The following is a 21,098-nucleotide window of genomic DNA, read 5'->3' on the forward strand; positions in this document are numbered from 1 at the left end:
ATTTTCTACAGGTCATAGTCGAAGCCCTTACTATACTACTCAAACAAAGAGGTTTCTGCAATTAATTTACCTTGGGTTTTCAATTGAGTCATGTGCTATGAACACAATTGGAACCGCAGATGAACAAACGGATATAGATTGTTTATGGTTGTTTTTTTTCTTTTACAACGATGAAGAAACAAATACTTACACCCGTATGTTACTCACTCTCGGCTGAACGTTGTGACACGAGATTGTGATCCTTGACGTGAGGGAAACTGGAGGAAAATTATTAATTGAACGTTTTAGTATTGTTGTAAATCGGTGACTGAAAACATTTGGCCAGTGCACGGCTAGTGAAGTTGGAACGCCTTCAAACGTATCCGGGAACTGACCAAATATGATCAGACACAGAATTCAAAGAATTCAAAAATTATTTCAACACTTATTATTTGCTCAATATCTTTGGGATAATCTGACTATAATTCTAAAAAAAACATTTCCAAGGAAATTTAATGATGTGTAACTTTTGAACAGTGGCAACTTCAATGGCAACATTACTTGTTTCATCGACGATGCAAACATTATATAGCATTACAAAGTCATTTTTTAATCACAAATGACGTTTCAAAATCCGAGATTTTCCGAAGATAATTTGTTCCTCGGAATATGATTGTAATTGAACGAATTTCAATGAGAGATTGGGATGCCAATAGAACGTTCTACTGATGACGTAAAAATCCAGAAACGCTTGGGTGTTAGGCGAAATCTATATCAATAAACTGCTCTCATCTAAATGACGAAAGGCATTTGGACAAAGAGAGTAAATAAATTGCTTTTGATTTGTGTTAGAAGCTTAACATCCAGTGGCAAGTAAATATTTGTTATGTTCGTATCTGCGTATTTTCCTTGTAAGTACTAGCATACAAATAGAAACAAATTTTAAGCTGAAAATGTATCCGTTGAATTGGTATGAATGTAATATCAAATTCAAAAGTGCAATGCCATAAGTTATATCAAAGAGATAATAATTTCTATGTTTGTCTCAATAAGAAGTTCAGAATATTGCTAATACCGATATTACAAGAACAAACGTGTGTTAAAAAGATACTAACCGTGCGAACAAAATCTTATGTTGCGATAACTGCTAACAACTATGTCTAATCACAGATCCCTGATTATAAAGCCGTCTTCAAAGCATTATTGAGGATATGGAGTTTGAGAACTAGTAAAATGATTCTCATTTAAGATGTTCCGTATAAGACTCTTACTAAATTTGCATTAATCTAGACATGTACTTTCAAAATGCGCAATGATAAACGTACTTTGTAAACTTGACGTAACGGAGTAAATTAAACTTTTGCAGAAAAAAAACTATCAATAAATTTAAGATAATAATTTTCACTCTGACATTCAACCATTTATTTAACGGACTTTCGCTAGTGATAACCATCAAAGAGTTAAATGCTCAATTTAATTGCATATTGCATTCTAAACAAAGCCAATTGTTTGGTGAAAAATTGAATAACTGAATATTTTCGTCTAAGATCTTCTCGCATAAATAAATGGTCTTTATCCATCTTAGTCCATAAATGTTTCTGTCACAATAAAATAAATGTTTTTGTTGTCTGGTTCAAAACTTAAAATTACGTCTGGAAGCATTATAATAACACGGTGGCTGCTGTTTGATTCATATATACAATAGAGAACCTTCTTTTTTATACTCCTCCCCGACCTGTATTTCAATGAAATATTTAACAGCCTTTCAAATTGGCTTTTGACCCCAATGTGTCGAAGACGAGTTTTGAATTTGTAACAGGTAAGATTTCTGCTGTTTAATGTTCGCGAGATGTTCCTGTATAGAAGGACAACACTGCATCCCCAACATTCTTAATTAGTCAAGTTCCGAAGGTATTCCGAATTTAAAGTCAATTCTGGACATAACGCCATTCCCAATAACTCAAACCTACTCTTTACGGCGATCGATCAATGTGAAAGCACCAAGCCATGGCTCTATGTACCCTTTGGGGAAAATATCAGGTGAAAACTCATTACTATTTTGTGTGTTTAATATGATATGGTATTTCCATCTTTGATAAACTGTGTTAATTAAGTCCGACCTAATAGCTTGTTAAAATGTTTTATTACTCGTAAAACCACATAAATGTCTCAAATGATAACTGTTAAATGCAGTGCTCACGGCGGTTCATCAAGTAAAATAATGTTGTACGCTTTCATATAAAAAGATAAGCCGTCAATGTTAATATGCCATCTCCTAACATGAAGTGAACACTTGTAAGTCAATGAACCTTGTCTTTGAAAGCATGGTACAGCTTAGTAACGCCAGTCACTACACTGTTAATTGAAATATTATACGCTCGCTCTAAAACGCTGGTATATTAGTTCAATAACCTTTAGGGGATATTTTGAACATGTGATTACTTTAAATTGATTCATAATTATAAATTTGCTTATGTTAATCTGTAAAACCTAATTTACACGGTTCGTTTTCTCCAGCAAAAATTAACGAATAGTCAAATATAACTTTTAGCTTAAGTAAATAACAGACGAGATCGAATTTTAGAATAGCCTATCTTTTCCCGCTATATGCACGACGACATATTTATTTTGTACTTATTTAAGTTCGATTGGGAAGACAACTGAGAGCTGATATGAAGCATTATCGAGAACGTTTGCTTGTTTTGTAATGGTTTCCGTTTCGGAGTGGTCATAAGTTATCAACACTGATAGGAATGAACCTATAACGTCTTGGATTGGAGGCGGCGAGTTTACCACTTGACCATACTCACCCTAATAACACTCTCACCCTCATATTGCAGACTTGAACACTTCACATTATTGTAGCTGGTGTATATTAATTCGAACTGCACACCTGTATGTATAACATGACGATTCCTTTAAAGTCATGAGCAACGCCCTCTGGCTTTTTAGAAACAGGGATTTACCTTTTGTTTGATTTTTTTTTATACTAAGGGTTCGAGTGAGGTTATATCTTCTTTCGCATAATGATTGTGCGGCTGGTCTTGCAGTGTTACGTACGATAAGGTCAGATAACGTGTTGTCTTTATGACATAGTTTTCTGCGATATCACTTGTGTTAATGTCCAGAATAAAACAGAAAACAACATTTAATTTACCATGAAGGTCATATACTTAGTTGGGCTAACATCGTATTATATGGCAACAAATACAAACATTCATACATATACGAATGACAATCATTAATCGAATTTACAACAATTAAACAAAGTAAAAATCTGGCGTCTTTTGTCAATTTAGACAGTGTGACACATGATGTATGAAACAATCGTAAACACTCATTGCTTTCTACTAATATGGAGCTTTCCGCAACAGTGCAATTTCAGGAGATTTAGATTTCTCCTCATGTCAAATAAGTTACTCGATAAAAGGACGAAAGCAATCAGTTTTCTTATTTCCAATTTTCTGTCATTTAAAATTATATTCTCATTTTTGTCAATAAAGCACCTGCTGGAGCTCCTGAAGGTAAAATGAATTCAAAAATGAAGCAATTTACTTTCTAATGGAATAAAATGACCGAATTTCTGAGTTGAGTTAACCAAAAAAGGTCGATACTATTCAGTTATTGGTATTAATAAAGACGATAATAAACAACTGAGGAACAGTAAATCTTAAAAAAATGCCAAGTGTTCAGGAATTTGAGTAGAGCTGATCAAAAATGGTCAACACAAGTTTTTTCAGTAATTGGTATTTTATTTAAGTTTTTTTATATAAATTGGATAACTCCAGCAAGAAAATGATACACATGCACCCTTTACAAGTTCTTATTTATTGGACCGTTTTATTTTGTCAGATTGTGTTTGCAGTTGTCATGGAAATTCTAGGCGTTACAGAAGCATTTATTAAGCTAATATATCACGACTTATAACACAAGCTAATGCTAAGTTAAGTCCTCCGATTTATCATTTGTCTAAAATAATACTTTCTGTATTAATCTAAATATGTGTATGGTATATGTATCGATTCGTTTCCTTGTAGACACCTCTTGCATGGCTTCATATATTAAGACTTGTTTGAAAATCATGCAGTGAGCAAATTCACCTCTAGAAAGGTCTGATAAAGGAGCGATATATAATCAGGATTGATCATACAAATGACAGTTTTTAGCGAAGCAGAGACGGAATGTCCGATGAAAAAGTGTAATAACCTATCCATGTAATAGAACGGCAGGACCGCTCATTCAAGTGGAGTCTTATATAGCAAGTAAATAATATCATATGACCGTGGGCAGACGGATCAGATTGGCCTAGTTGTTAGTTTATCTCGCACAATCACGGTCAGAAGTGTTTTTTTCAGATACTCTAAACGAGTAATGTTATTTCTAGTGCAGAACAATGTACTCTCTGCCATGTTTAAGATGAATTACGCGAACAGGAAATGGTTATAGACATATTATTTTTTCAAGATTTATAGTGGTTATAAGAATTCTTCAAAACCAATAAAAACACATTTGTCAAATTCACACGTGGTTTTAAACACTCTTTATTTCTGTGGTTCAATCCGATAAGTTTGTAAACCTTAACGTATTTATCATATAGACATGACAAGTCAGCCATATCTTCAACTTTCCATTCAAGGCACTAATATTTTATTATATTTATCCTGTAACATATTTTTCTTATCAAATAGGTAATTTGAACAAAAAATGTAAATAAAGTACGTTTATAGATACCTAAAATAAAACATATCAAGGGAAATAGTCCGTCATATTGAAAGAAATGATGTTCATACCGTGCATGCTCTGAACTCAATTTTCATGACATAGTTTAGAAAATACAGTTCATTTACAGCTACTAATATTTTGAAACGGTGTATGATATATTGGAATACATAATAACATTGTTAAAAAATGTTTAATATAATTCTCGGTTAGTAGGGATTACAATAGTTTATATACGAAATAACAAGGTTTTAATATTTTTTATATATTTCCTTGAGCTTGAACATAGAAGGGCGTCTCCTTGTCGCAAATTCATTTTCTAAAAAGCGTTCGTCTTCAACAGCTTTTTACTAATATTATATTTACGTTTGTTTGATTTTAATTAAAAACAAATGTAGCATTGTGTATCAATCATAATATGTAGGATCTGCGCAAGACAATGCACGTGTGTTTCATCCATTGTTCTTTTATAAAAACAAAAACATGTCTAGAACATATTAAACTGTATGCCCTCTTTTTTATGCAGTATACTAACTGAAAAACTATTATAACATTGGAAAAAACCCATATCTATGCTATTGCCGTATCCCTCGGGCATTCATGTCTGTACCACAGAATACTTGATTACGCTATTGTTGTTACCACATTCTTTTATAGATCGAAATTCTCAGAAACTATCAAATTTCAGACACCTCAAGAGTACAATCTTGTAGAGCGATTACTTACTTTGCATACCGTGCTTGAATGTATGTTTTACATGCTTATGTTTAAAATGGTTGCTAGAAATATGACGACTTGAACGGAAAACATTGCAACATATGCTTTCTTTATTCGTTCATCAAACTATGTGTGCTTATTATTAAGGCTACAACCTTCAAATGGTTTTCTGTTCAAAAACCCAACGATAAGAAATAATTTCGATTATCAGTTAATCTTAGCTTTGTACCTCTTAAGATCAACGCAAGTAGAAAAAAGCCTCACAAACTTACCTTGATGCTTTACTTGTCGGTAGTTAGTTGTATACAATTATTTTATATACTATTTGTTGACATAAGGTGAAGTTTACTCTTATGTTATAATCTAATCAGCAAACAATATCATGTGTTACGTTTGTTGTGCACGAGAGAATAAGAATGAATAATAAATTGTCATACATTACAACGGCTTGTTTTTGCAAACATATGGGACATTTGTGAATCAAGTGGGCGAGACTTATATTCGTCTCGCGTGCGGTCAATTAGTTGATTTTCCGTGTTCGACTTCTCCGATTCACTGATAGTACAACAGAGCACGATATAATTAGTTGACATCCCCCCTTTGAAGTGTTTGTTTTTAAATGCAAATGATAACGACGGCTTTTTATTATCGTTCAATAGCTCGATGAGAGGTATGCAAAAAGTTACAGACTGGTGTCATTATGTCTGTGCAGTTTCTATCCAAAAAATGATTTGTTAGATGCAAAACATTATTATGCTGACTGTTGACTATTTCATAGTGAATTGCGAGGTCTGAATTAGACCATAGATGAAAGATTTTAAATTGCATAGATGAAAGATTTTAAATTGCGTTTATTACATTTAAAAACAAGGATCACACAGCATTGTAAAGATGAGTTATCATGACCTCGATGATTAAAACGTAATTTTGAAATTCGGAGACAAAGTGTCGTGCGAAGGAAAGATACCGTTTGAAACAAGCTTGTCCTTATACACTTTTATAATAATGCAAATGAGTTAGTAATTATGTGATAAAACATCTCATAGGATCTCATGTAAGGGTTATTGGTGTTTTCGTAAAGATTTTCATTTTTTTAATGTTTTATTGAACGTTTTGACCATGGTACCAATACAGTTGAGTCCAGTCCATTTATGTTTCGAATGATTATACATTCTCATAACTTTGTAATATTTCAAACACATAATATGTCTTGTTAAAAAATATTAAATGTTAATAAAAAATCATCATAGTACATTTGCTTATATCTGTTAATAAAACGATTGAAATTTAATATTTGTTAAATATATTCCCTTATTTACCATATCAAAATATAACTTTATCCAGTAAATTAATTATGTTGTCATGGTGTTGAATGCAATCAGAGCTAAATGGAAACCGGATTACTTTTCATAAACGCCAATGACGTATATCACACCGTAAGCTTTGGGACAGTCGTTCTAGATGCTGGTATACTTGACCGAGCACGATCACGTGCACCACCAAAATTGGCCGACGGATAGGCTAAAATAGACATAAACAAAGGGATATCAGCAGCACTAATGATGAGACTTCCAGACTATATTAAAAAAAAACGATAAACATAAGACAAATAGTACAATTATTTTTCGCTCAATGCACTAAATTATTAGGTAGGTGATAAGCATAATTTCCGCACTTTCATTACGCATTAAAATATAAATTTGAGCTAGATGTAAAATAGAAATTGATGTCCTTCTAAAATGGCAGGGATAATTTATGCGTTTAAGCCTGCTAATATAGAAGCTTAAACTGGCGAAATCGAAATACATAATAATGTACTTATATTTTAATCTGGAAGGATGTATACTACAAAGGAAAGATATTTGTAGATTTGAATCCGCAAATATCAAATACAGTCAAATACATTTATTTGACAAAACATAGTAATAGTAACCATATCACACATCGAAGACCTACTTGTTAAAGCAGTCGGACAGCTCAGATATCGGCGGTTGATTTTCTACGCTTATTGCCAACTCATTTTGAAGTGCACTCGTCAGGTAACATTTGCTTGGACTGGCAGAGATAGACGGTGGTCATACCTTTCCCATTCAATGCTTCAATACTTTGAAACAACAATAAAACGCGAGATAAAACATTTAAAATACAAAAGTATCAAGTCTAAATGACGAAATTATGCAATCATATTCAAAACAGCAGGGTTATGTGAAGCACTTTAGGGTTAAGGGTTAGAGGAGGGGTCAATCGGACTGTACAATTAAGTAGCATTACTTTAAAATTGTAAGTACATTTTTCTGGTCTCTTTCGTTTATGCTTCTTTATTGATTCGCTTTCATTTGGACAGCACTTCCCTGAATGAATATATTTACGCTAGCTCGCAGTTTATGTAGCGGATAGTCTAAACTCTTACCCGCCACACGCGAAGTCTGTTAGGAAACCATTCCTGGGATATAATATAATCGAAATTGATCGGTCGAATTAATTGTTTTCAGTGGCATGTCAGGGGAGTAATGTCGTTAAGTGGAATCAATTATGACCTGTAAATAATCTGAAATTACCGTGAGCTGACCACAGATTGGCTAGTTTTGCACTGGAGAGTATTAGGTTATGCCTCGTTATCACTTCACATCACGTTATAGCATAAAGGGTCATTGTTTGTCTTCCTTCAGACAATCTGAACGCATTTTCCATAAGTATGCAAGCAAGTAGCCCGCAACTGTTTTGCGATAAATTACGCTCAGGCAATTGAAACAGTTATATAGAAGTTATGGTTCAATTTTGTACCATGTTATTAAAATATAATTTGTGAATAAATGTAATAATTAATATAAAAAATTCAAATGCCCTGATAAAACTCGGTATTTTTGTAGTTTGGCAAATGTGTTTGGAAAATGATTTGTATATTAAATATATAATATGGATGAAATTATATGAGTTTAGGGTGATTTCTACTTGACGAACATTATTAATTTGATATCTAAATAGCTATTAATCAGTTTCAGAAAATAAGGTAGTTGTTAGTGCCTACTACAAATCGTTGCTTCTGTTGTGTTATTGCTTTATTGATCTTCTTTAATGCAGTTCACTGATCGTATTTCCAAGATTTGACTGTTGTTTAAGTTCCGTTGAACATTGTTTTGTTTTTTTCTCTCGAATACGCATGTGCAGTTACATAAAAAACTAGGTTGTTCGGTTCGTAAACATCAACCAAAGAAAAGCCATCATATGTCATTCGTTCTCTAAAAACTACTCATATCTTTTAGACAGAGAATAATAAGAACTATGTAGTGTCACGTCATTGGAAGCAATTTGAATTAGGATGAAGTAAAAAGTAGGTTTTACTAATATGTTATTGCATAAAGTATATCAAGTATAGTCATATCTTGTGTGTTCAAATAATAAGAAACATAAAATCATTATTTGTATGACAATTAAATTCTAGAGCATATAGTTGTGTAGTACTTAAGTGATTTTTTAAAACGCACATACCGTTTTTCGAAAAAAGAAAACACATTAAATATGTCAATAGTACATGTATTGTTGAATAGAAATGTTTCTGAAGTAGCAATTTACAGGAATTAAGACGTCAGTTTCAATTATATATTGCGTTTATACTTAATTAAACGTGTTAATATATTTAATACAAAGCATCACATTCAATGTATTTATAATTATTTGCATTGATACAGAGTTTTTTTAATGACAACCGTCACTAAGCCAATAATTTTATGTTTTGCTTGTAACACCAATTTGTAAATAAATTATTATGCTAGATGTTGATTGTTCATGAAGAAGAAATGTAGAAGTACTTGTTACCATGTCTACGAAATAAAATACACGTTTTCTTCTTTGTCTTAATTGCCCCTTTATCCGGTTGTTTTGCTACAGTAGTAAACATTTATTAAACCTTAAAGGAAAATGCTCATGGTTTTGGACCACACATTTGCTCACAGAAATGCATCTGAAACGTTATTTTTATAACTGGCTAACTCATTGAAATCGTAGTAGCACAAAAATAGCGTTTACTTAAAAGAACACTGATTTCGGTGGAAAGCGAACCTACGCCGGTACAGTCAAGAAATAAAAATAAAAAACTGAAAAAAAACCTTACAAAAGTTGTACTCTTAAAACAATGAGGGGTTATTAGGTTTTAAGCATTTTGTTGTACAGCGTTACTAACGCTATTCAAAATATAGACTTCAAAGACAATATTTAAGCATATTTAAACGGTTTTTTGAAAGGTTCCAGCCGTCAGTATATTTTTTTCGGGCGTCAACACCGGTTGATTTCCAAGTATGTCACTGCATTTCTTGATATTAATTTTTAAATATTCAATTAATTAAAAACGAAACCTATACCTTTTTGAGCTTGAGAAAGCAGTAAATGTATTCGATTATTGTATTAAGCTTTAATTCAAATTTTATTAGATAAAGTCTATGTTATTTCGCCGTTGTAGTATATGTAGTTAAATACTAGTCATCGCAATTACAGTAGTTTGCATATGTTTTTGGTAATACGTACACCTTCTGTTCGAAACGTACTACATATAACAGCAATATATTGAACTATCAAACTCCCTGTTGACGGCTGTAGCGTTCTATTTGTCGTAAATATTGTGTCCATTGGATTATTTCAATTTGTTCACGTGAAGAGTTTTCTAAGGCGAATCATTTCAGTTCCTTAGAAGATTTGATGACGATAGTGATAACACCGTATTCTTAAATATATCAGCAATCTATCTTTATTGAAAATGTTTCAAATTGTAGACAACTTCGAAGGACATTGCCGCACAATCAATTCAGCATCATTTTGCTAAAACTAGGTTTGTTCACCAAATTTGGTGCAAAGACTGAGAGATCAATACGTACAACAATGGGGTGATATATCGTCTAATCAACACAAAATGGAATACTATAAAACATTTAAATGCGAATTTAAATACGAAAAATACTTAGATTGTATTTATAATTCTAAATTTAGACAAAAGTTGTCCCAATTTCGATTATCTTCACATAATTTGGAAAATTGAAAGAGGTAGATTTAATAATGTTATTAGGGCAGAACGTAAATGTAAATTATGTGCACAGAATACTGTTGAGTCAGGATTTCACTTTCTACTATGTTGTTCCGCTTATAGTGATATACGAAGAAAACATGGAATAAAATCACACTGGCCTAGCTGACTTAAATTTAAAAAAAAAATATCCTGTAAAAATGTTAAGGTTATTCAATGTTGCTATATTTATTTCCGATGCAATGAAATTTCGAGAGGAAAAACTCCAATTTTTGGCTGCTTCTTAATTTTACTTAAATAATAAAAATAGTAATGTCAAAAATATTGATTATAATTAAAGTTATTATGAAAATGACAGAAATAACAATAATTAATCATGATATAGTTTGTATAACTCGTTAATTACTTAATATATTGATTATTTTAATTGTCAATATATACATTTTCATATGCATTTTATATCATATTTGTAATATTTGTTCATGTACGTTTGTGTCTTGGCCATATTGATATTTATGCAATGTGTAAATGGCCAAAGGCAAGATGCCGATTTGCCAATAAAAACTTGTAACTTGTAAACTTGTTCTTTTAATTGTTGTGGATATGTTACGATATGTTGTTTGCATAATTAATCTCTAAACTTTGCACAATCATTTAGAAAGTAATAAGTAAAACAAAACCCGGAGACAAGCAAAACTTTCGCTATGAGCTAGCGGAGAGACATATAAAGAGGCCACTGTAAGTGGATTATTTCAAAAGGGAAGCAGTTTTTTTTAACTCATTAACTCTTAACAATAGTTAAATAAGCAAAAGAGTTAATCAATATGTTAATATTCATAAACAGAATAGGTACAGCAAAATAAAAATCTAAAATACATTCAAAATACTTCGTCACCAAAAGTAACCTAAGTAACCATCAAACGACCTTGATAACTTCCCCTTGCAATATATTTGCCACTAAGTTCTAAGTATTAATAGGGAGAAAAAACTTATTTTTCATTCGATTTTTTTTGTTTCTAGCTGCCATATAAGTAAGGATTATTGGAGATTATCTAAACCTTTATTACAGAAAATGTATCTGCAATGTTTACCCTAAGTCTTTAGCGAAATTCAATGTGTTTCTTTTGTCACTTGACCTTCATAAAGACACATTTTGCACAAACATAATATGTCATCTAGACAAACCTCTGGAGTCCTGTATTAGGATAGTTGCCACCATGTGCTCGAATTTCGCCACTTAAATATGTGTGTTTTTAAAAATAATAAACACGCCCACAGATCTGTTATTGATATGTTCCGAGTGCATTACATGCATGTGTATTTATTATTCAAATTCTGATGCGCCTTCTATACGCAATTTGAAAATGAATGTATCGTTCCGATTGTATGAAAGCCTAAGAAAGTTAATTAAATATTGTTGGACGATGTATTTATCCGTTTTTCTCCAGAAAAGATGGATGCCAGCTGAATATCTTCATTTCACCATTGCTGCTGGCGCTTGCTGGATTAAATATCTATGATGATACTTATTATGACGGTTCAATTTTCATACTTATAGCTCATCATTTTGTTTATTAGATACGAGCTGGAACTCGAGCGGTAGGCTTAATATATTTTCGCTACTCCTATTGAGCAAAACATCTAATTAAAATGATATTCAATACCGGACAAACTATACTTTTAATTTTTATAAATAGTTTTTAAGATGACTATATGTTATGAGCTTTAGCATAACAAATATTTAAATATTTGGCTTAAAAGGCATAACAAGCTATAAAAATGGCATTTAGTTGTTTTTAGAGTTTTTATGAGTTTTTGCAAGTTCTGTTTGGTGTCTATCAATAAAATTCTACGTTGACGTGCCTCTCTTTTAAACATATATGTTTTACTGTTTTTAGTAAGACATTATATAAATATTGATTTTCAGACAATTAAGATGCTGGTGTTTACCTTGTTTTCATCGCCTTTGCCTGGAAGGCTGTTGCTGCTAACATACCTATATCCATTACTTTTTAATTGTTTTAAATCCATAAGCTAATTAGCTAGATGTGTGACATTCGGTTATTTATGCTCCATTGAATATCCTATATTTATATAATAAATTATATAATCAGTTATGTATATAAACAGTCGTCATCGATGTATGTGTTACATAAACACGTTCAAAAATTCGGAAACGGTTCTGATGATGCTGTGTTTTGTAAAATAACTGTTATAAATGCAAGCATTTCAACTTGTAACTAGTAAATGACATGCTTATATATATTAATACAATACATTGCGAATGCTCTTTTTTTCAGGTTAACATGTATGAAGCATACATCGCATTCTTGTGTTTCACAGTAATAGTTCTTCAAAGTTTTGAAGTCGTAATCACTCATGCTATCAATGCGCTAATTATTTTTAAAAATAACATTATTCAACGTTTAGCCGTTGTAATTGTTTTACATCAATCAATGTTTAGCCGTTGTAAATGTGTTATATCAATTAATGTTTAGCCGTTGTAAATGTGTTATATTATTCAATGTTTAGCCGTTGTAAATGTGTTATATCATTCAATGTTTAGCCGTTGTAGATGTGTTATATTATTCAATGTTTAGTCGTTGTAAATGTGTTATATCATTCAATATTTAGCCGTTGTAGATGTGTTATATTATTCAATGTTTAGTCGTTGTAAATGTGTTATATTATTCAATGTTTAGCCGTTGTAGATGTGTTATATCATTCAATGTTTAGCCGTTGTAAATGTGTTATATAATTCAATGTTTAGCCGTTGTAGATGTGTTATATCATTCAATGTTTAGCCTTTGTAGATGTGTTATATCATTCAATGTTTAGTCGTTGTAAATGTGTTGTTTTCCAGTTATTATCCATAGGTGGTCAGGAATTCTTTTGAAAAAAGCGCCGAAACATCGCAAATATTTTTTTATCTGCAACTGAACCATATGCAATCTTAATTTTGATGATTAAACTCTCAAATGAGTTGAAAATGATAATGCGTTCAAAAATAAGCATTTATTTGCATCAATCTATAGTATGCACCTTATTTATATTGTACAATGCATTTTGAGCAAGTATGCTATAGTCATAATAATTGTTTAAGAGGATCTGTTTTAATTGCAACATAACAGCTTGTTATATATATTTATTAGTAGTAAATCCATGCAAATGTCTGCTGTGTTACTCGTAGCATTCAGTGAGCACTATGAACTTGTCCATAGCGCAAAATATACTGCTAATGGGGTTTTTATGAGCGTTAAATTTTGTGATATATTTAGTTATACTTAATGGTCTCACTATTATGAATGTCATTTTTTTTATTACGTAGAAAGCCATTTAAACAATTATTTAAGCTAGGTAAAGAAACAGGACAAGGCCGATATTTAAAATGTTAGAGCCCAGCATTGGTAAGACAAGTCTAAGGAATGTATCGCCGTCAGCTCGCACGATACATTCCGTTGTTGTGCAAAGTAATCTCTCCTACACGGCACTTGATTACTTAAAAATAACAAGAATTTCCAGATCGCTCATTGTGGCCTTCAGTGTCAATGATTTGTTTGATTCTTTAGATAATAAACGTAGCAATATATTAATATGTTGGTTGTAATGTTTTCCAGATTAAATACATATACCTTTATGTGTGTTATTTAAATGCTAGAAGAATGGGCTTATTGCCATTGCTGTTGTCAGTTTTTATATTGTCATTTTTAAAGATGCACTTTTACTCCCAAAAAAGATTTAACACATTTAATACAATTGTTTCAATATACCAAAAACAATAAATGACATTGGTTCTTATGCAGAAAAAGTAAAATGTGAAAGAAATGAGCAGAAAACACAGTATTTTTACCTTATAAGACTCAAGTAGATTAGCATTCACCAAACATTTAAAAAATGCGTTTTCAGCAATTAAATACACGGTTATAATATAACCGTAATTAGTATTTTCCATAAATGCATTATTTAGTAAGTATTTGAGGGTTTATGACTCAAATGTATGTTTGTTATACATGTGTATGTATTGATTTTGAATAAGAAAATCACTTAAAGCTCACGTATTCATTTCATTGTTTTTGTTGTTCAATATTGTCTACACTTAGAAAAAGTAATAACTTAGCTTAGACTTGTATCAGTCATCACATATTCAATAGTTTTTTTATGTGATGGTTGGAGATAAATTTAACAGTAACAGTAACTTCCCTGTAATCCTGTCTTTCACAGATCTTTTAATTAAACGTGCTCGGTGAATCGCTATATGGTTTGTCATCATGACATATTTTACAATTACTACGCAAGTACTCCATTGAAAACATCAACAATGAGTGATGTATCTACAACATAACATACTTGCATCTTTGCTGCTTTTAGTTTTCTCAAAGAAACAATTCCGAACATCCGTAGTATGACCATAGACCTAGACACAATTATACCTTGTTATTGTGGTTCAATAGCATGCCATAAATTTAAATGATGTGGATATATCGATATTCGTAATATACTTACGGAAAATAGAAATACAACTACACAGTTCTAACAATACAATAAAATATCCCTTCTCAAGACGTTACATAACAAAATAACAAGATAATTATCAAACAATGCGGTATTTTATTTCCCCATGTTCAATCATTTTAATAATGGCTTGCTATTTACAATCTTGCGAAGGCACACCTTTTAGAGTTCGTAAAGCTATATTGATTTCTTAAGCAGAAAAATGATGTTTCTAGTCGCAAAATGTGAAGTCTTAATCATTTGGGAATAGTGCGGAATTACGTTCCTTAAATCTCTGCTGTTAAGGTTGACAATAAGATTTCAATCAAGCTCTGTTCAATTCCCGGTGTATATTTTTTGAAAATATACAGGAAGTTTGCGTGTCTGCTCTGAATACATGTTGATTTTTCAATGCTACTTATCAAAGTTTAAGATAAATTTACAATAAAGATTTTTTTATCAAGATAAAATGGAAGTAAATATCTTAATTGAGATTTTACTTAATCCGAGAATATTTTTATTTGCAGTAAGAACATATATATATATATATATGACCATGTGTCGTACAGTATATGGATCTATGTATAAACAACAAAAGTTATAGTATTGCGTGTTTTTAGAAGATGATATATGGATTCCCACAAAAACATACTCTAAAATAAGTAACTTGTTGGCTGAATCTTAATGGTAGTTTATATGAAATTAAAACTTCTTGTTGAATAAATCGGTCTGGGTTAAATGAACCTGCCTCTGTAGTTCGCATCGTTTTTTATAAGATATGTGGTCATAGACGTGTTTAAGGTCATATTCGGTAGTCCGAACCTAAAAATGTTTTCATTACTTATTAAATGTTTTGCTATTGTATAAAACCTATTATAAAAATAAAGCAATCAGAAGCGAGTATGTAAAATATTATTATTTGGACATATTTTATATTGTTTTAAATGTATTGGCATGTTCTTTCTAACATGTCATTGTTGTAATTAAGTCGAATCGACTTAAACGAACAACCGGCATGATTCTACCATAAGGGGACCTGATTTTTCAATGGGAGCATTATCAGCTTTCAATTCGAATGTAAGATCCGTTTTAAAGCACTTTGGGTGATAGGCAACACATAAGTTACTGGCATTGATAAAGCTATTGAGGATATTGGTCACAGGCATAACAAAGTAAATTTCCTGATTTATTTGTATTATGATTTAAATAAAACAAAACGATATAAAATGAAAGATGGGTGTAAGCAGTAATGTACAAGCGACAGGTCAGGGAGAATATGGCTGCCTTTTTAGGAAAGTATACAATCAAATCATATATGTGTATGTAACTATAGATAAAGGGCTTAATTCAATGCAAAGTTCATGCACATTTTGCATTTGTATCACTTCAATTGGTCCTTTAAATAACTCTCTCAAGAAATGCGCGGTTACAAACTAATAGTTTTAAGTGTTGAAATTGGCTGCCTCTATCCGCATTCTGACGCAGTGCAAAAGGACTAATCTCTGGTGCAAACAGACCTTACAAACAGGCCTTGTTTAACTGTTACCAGCACATTTTGCTAGCCTTATTTTTAAACAGTAGTAAGTTGTATCGTATGTGTTTATATTTACAAAGAGTGCATTCTACGACCTAGCGTATGGAAGTCCAATTTCCGTTGCGTGTTCTATAATAACATCATAATTAATGACAATATTTTGTGCTGTCAAATCAGATTTGTGCTGTCACAAACATAGCAATTGAAATGGGTCTTGATATGGTTAGAAGAAAAATGTCCTCAATTGCGATATGTCAAACACGCCTGTGGCAAAACCAAATAAACAGCCTATCTTTGAGTTTCGTTCCAGCGCTGATCGCTCTCGTTCAAGTTTCACGGTTACAATAGATGCTTAATGTTGATGGTAAAATTTTGATTATCTATCGACATATGAAATGTATATTATTTGTTTTATTATGTATGTCATGTATTTTGGGCCGGTGGCCTTTGATTACTTAATAAATTTCTTGATTTGACTTGAATATAAAAATGTTTATTAGCAAAACTGTGATTTCTTGACGAACCTTGTATGGTGGTGTATAGAAAATGTTGTTGTTTTTTCTCATAGTTTCAATCCCTGGATCCTCTTATACAATAATTCAAAAGATTGCCGTGCACCACCTTTTGTTAGAAAGAAGTGATACCAAATCGATTTTTTATTTATAATTGTTTGTAATTGCTTTTTTGTACACAACTTTACTTTGAAAATTTCTAAATTTAAACCAATGCTTTCATATGAGTCATTATTTGTTCCGGTGTCGTCATCGTTGTCATCCGCGTAGTCATTGATCGCATTGTCGCTGCATGCTTCATTTTTCGTTTTAATATATGCACTAGTTGTTGTACAGTCTTAAAACTTGCTATGCACCTTGGTCATGGTCAGTTTATGACCCCTGATCAGTAAATGATAATATGATCAGTTAGTTAAAAGTGAAAGTCATGGCGATTTCCACTAGAAAACGGTTCTCCCGACATACAACATATCCGATTCGCGGATTTCTAATAATATGTTTTTAGACAAACCAGTCTTATTGAACAGGAAAGGAAGAGGAAACAAAATATATGTATTTGCTTTCATATTTTATGCATTTATCAACAACATGTCAATATACATTTGAACGACTCTGCTTTCTAAGTATATTCCAATAAAGTCAATTTCAAATAAAGGAAGAAATATATAGTGAATGCGAGAAAAGGAAACTCACATCCTGTGAGCTTTAGATTCGTTAAGCTGTCCTGTTGGGAGGGAGATATATATTTGGTCTTTTTAAATGTCTTAGCACATTTTTAATTACTTTGTATTGTTTGTGATAAATTTGCTAGACTACGCAATGCAAATCAACAGAGTTTTTAAATCGACAAATTATAAAAGAGAGCTCCTGGACGTTTTATAAGATTCGATATATTTATCATTCTATCTAGCCATTTGATCTTATCAACTTACTTTGAATACCTTAAACTATTTAAAGTTAAAAGTGGATTGAAAGTGGATTGCAAAACATTGTAATTGAGCTTTGACTGCACGTTGATGAAATGAGTGCATGGGCGGATCCCGTATTGTCGGTAGATGGGGCAAAAATCGAATAATGCGCCCTGTTCCCAAAATTGTTTTTTATGGTTTATGAAAGTTAAAGTTTACATGGATACACTAGGTGGTATTGGCGGGGATCATCATAGATTGACACCAGCAATGACAAGATATATAGAACATGTATGGTCATTCTAACATTTGCATGTTTGGAGCAAAAAAACAAAACAAGTCTCACGATCGAAGTATCATGCACGTATGAACTTTCATGCACATCGTATATGTATTTCTTCAACGACCGTTGTACGGACATTGTCTGGAAATGTATATGAAACTCATTTATATCAGGTACGAACAGATACTTCCTCCCACTATATTGTTCTGAATTGAACCTCTTAAACAATTAATATTTCTCTTGTTACGTAAGAGCCGATATTTATTTGCATGCGCAATATCTTCATTATGATCGCATTTCTCCAGGAAGTATTTTACAGCGTTCGTTTATGGGAACTTTCTCTTTCATTGCAACTAATTAAACAGTTTATTGTTTCGTACACCAACATAATTTTCTGATAATTATGTTATATGTGACATTGAAAGTGCTGTACGAACCTACCTCTTGTCAAAGTTGTTATTTATAGCACAATTTCTTGTCTCTGGGAGTATTTTTTAAGTTTATTATTTATGGTCGCAATATTATGAATTTCATTTAAACAGTTATTTTGGTCAAATCAATTAATATTATGATAATGCCCTAACGTTTCTTAACATGGAATACCAGTTTAGGAAAAAACTTAAAAGCAGTTAACAGTTTGGCACGGAACGGAATGGGCTGTTATTTCCAATTTTGGATATTTTGTGCGATCAAAGGCTCTCTTCGACTCACTGTTTGTGAATTGTACAAACTATTTTATTCAAACGATGTTTATTCAAAACGATTGCGAAGAACAAAATATTAACATAACATGCTAAGTCAGTCGCATTGACAAGGTGTTGAGTTAGAGGTGTTTAAATGTCAAAGAAGCAACAGTACCAGGTGATAACCAACTTGTCTGGCTTGATGGCGACCAATCAAGCTCACCTACGCCCGGGCAGGGGTTCAAGCTCGGAACGCGTAAGTTGGCTGCGCCTGAACCCTCCTCCCTTACATCATAATGTTTTTCTTAAACTATAATAAACGATTTGGTAAAATAATGTATTTCCTTCATGCATTCCATCGCCACAATAGTTGTGATGGTACATGTGTTTTTTTACATTTTGGTAAAACAAAATATAGCCCGTACTTATCATAAGAATTTGAACCACAGTGCAATAATAACAGAACATTATCTCGGTTTATCTCATATTGCAATACACTCTGGAAAGGGCAATTTAATCGGTATAATATGTACTTGTTTTAAGCAAGGTTAAAAATAAGAAATCGACTCTCTCAAGTCGAGGGGTGAATGCGAAAAGGTTCTAAGTGACATTAAATAAAGAAGATGGTAGAACCCTATCGCTTTCACCCATCGAAGTGCATCTTTAATGTATTTTATTTCAATATGCAGCGATATCGATTTCACTGTATTTCGCGTTTTGTTTGATTGCACCTTAAAAAGCAGAGTAAAATACTGTGCTTTCCGTGGAAGGCCAGTAAAGGAATATGCAATAAGCAAGGTCTAATAACTCTCCGTATGCAAAAATTACAAAACTGCTAAGTCAAGTGGCATCTATATGGCTTCTAATATAAGAAATGATCGTTTGCAGACCACGGTTAAGCTAGTTTTGCATTGCTGATTGCTATTGTATCTTTAACAGTCACTTCAAATGGCGCGTTAGCATACACATTGTCTTGTTTCTGGAGATGCGATTAACTAATTGTGAATACCAATATAAACTTGTGGTCCGCTTAGTTTTTTAAAATGAATAACGAGTGAGCAATTGTTATCTTAAGTAAGAGCCCATGGTTACATAATATGCCATATTGTAAGAATATAATCGAAATAATAATATAAAACGAAATAGAGATGAATTTTCCCTTTCAAACGTTCTAGATCTATAGGGTTTGTTGTGAAAATAACAATCTACATATCAAAACAATCGGTTTAGTTATTTGAATTTCACCCACAGATCCGCTGAAAGGATAATATTTCATAAATTGTGCATGTGTATGTTAATCTTCATAAGCATCTTTATATTTTTTAAGTAGTTATGACAATAAAAGAACATATTTACAAATCTTTACTTTTTAAGTGTTCATTTATAAGTCTTTCGATGCTTAATGGCATATTTGCATAATTAAATAACGTTCCGTGGGAAAATCTTATAATTTATCTCAAATGTGCATGCACAAAATGGTGAGTTTCGTATTTAGTTGAATTTGTAACTACGATGAATTGCCGTTTACATTTTTATGTCGCATACTACTCCTAGTACATGGACAGCCATGTCACATCACTGTTGAACAATAAAACAATATTCGATTATTTTTTATTCTTATTGTGCCACAAGAGGTGTATTGTGAAAATACAGTACACTTTATGCATGTCATAAGTGTGATTTTTTTCTTATGAACTATTAGAAAAACATGCGTGAACACAGGCGGAAAATCCTTGCAAATATTTAGTTATTTAAATATTGATAATGCTCCTTTGGTATTTTTCTATGAATATTAAAAATAATATATTTGAACCAAGGAAGACAGTACTCGTATATCAATTACTTTATTGTTTCAATTAATATCAATGTTATAATAATTACTTCCTTAGTCTACGCGTTATGGTTCTGTTTTATTTTGGCAGTAAGTTGAACATATTAAACATTACGTAAACGACGTCCTTCCACGTTTAAATTATGCTATATTAAAACGTTTTGTTTATAGAAATGTCTATCTAAACAGCCCAAGTATTGTTGCTTCTTGAAAGTATTGTGTCTGTTTCTACGCCTCAAAATAGGTAACTAACATTATTGCCTTATCGGGCACCCATTCTAGAACCACAAAATACTGAATTGCTATGTAATCCTGAAATCGATCTACCATTATCACGTTCTGCAGAATTAATCAAATTTTAGGCACCTTGGAAGTACATGTATGTAAATAATTATCAACAGTTATTGAAGAATCCTTTCACGTATAA

The sequence above is a fragment of the Mya arenaria genome, chromosome 13 (assembly GCF_026914265.1).
Source record: "Mya arenaria isolate MELC-2E11 chromosome 13, ASM2691426v1".
NCBI classification, from domain to species: domain Eukaryota; kingdom Metazoa; phylum Mollusca; class Bivalvia; order Myida; family Myidae; genus Mya; species Mya arenaria.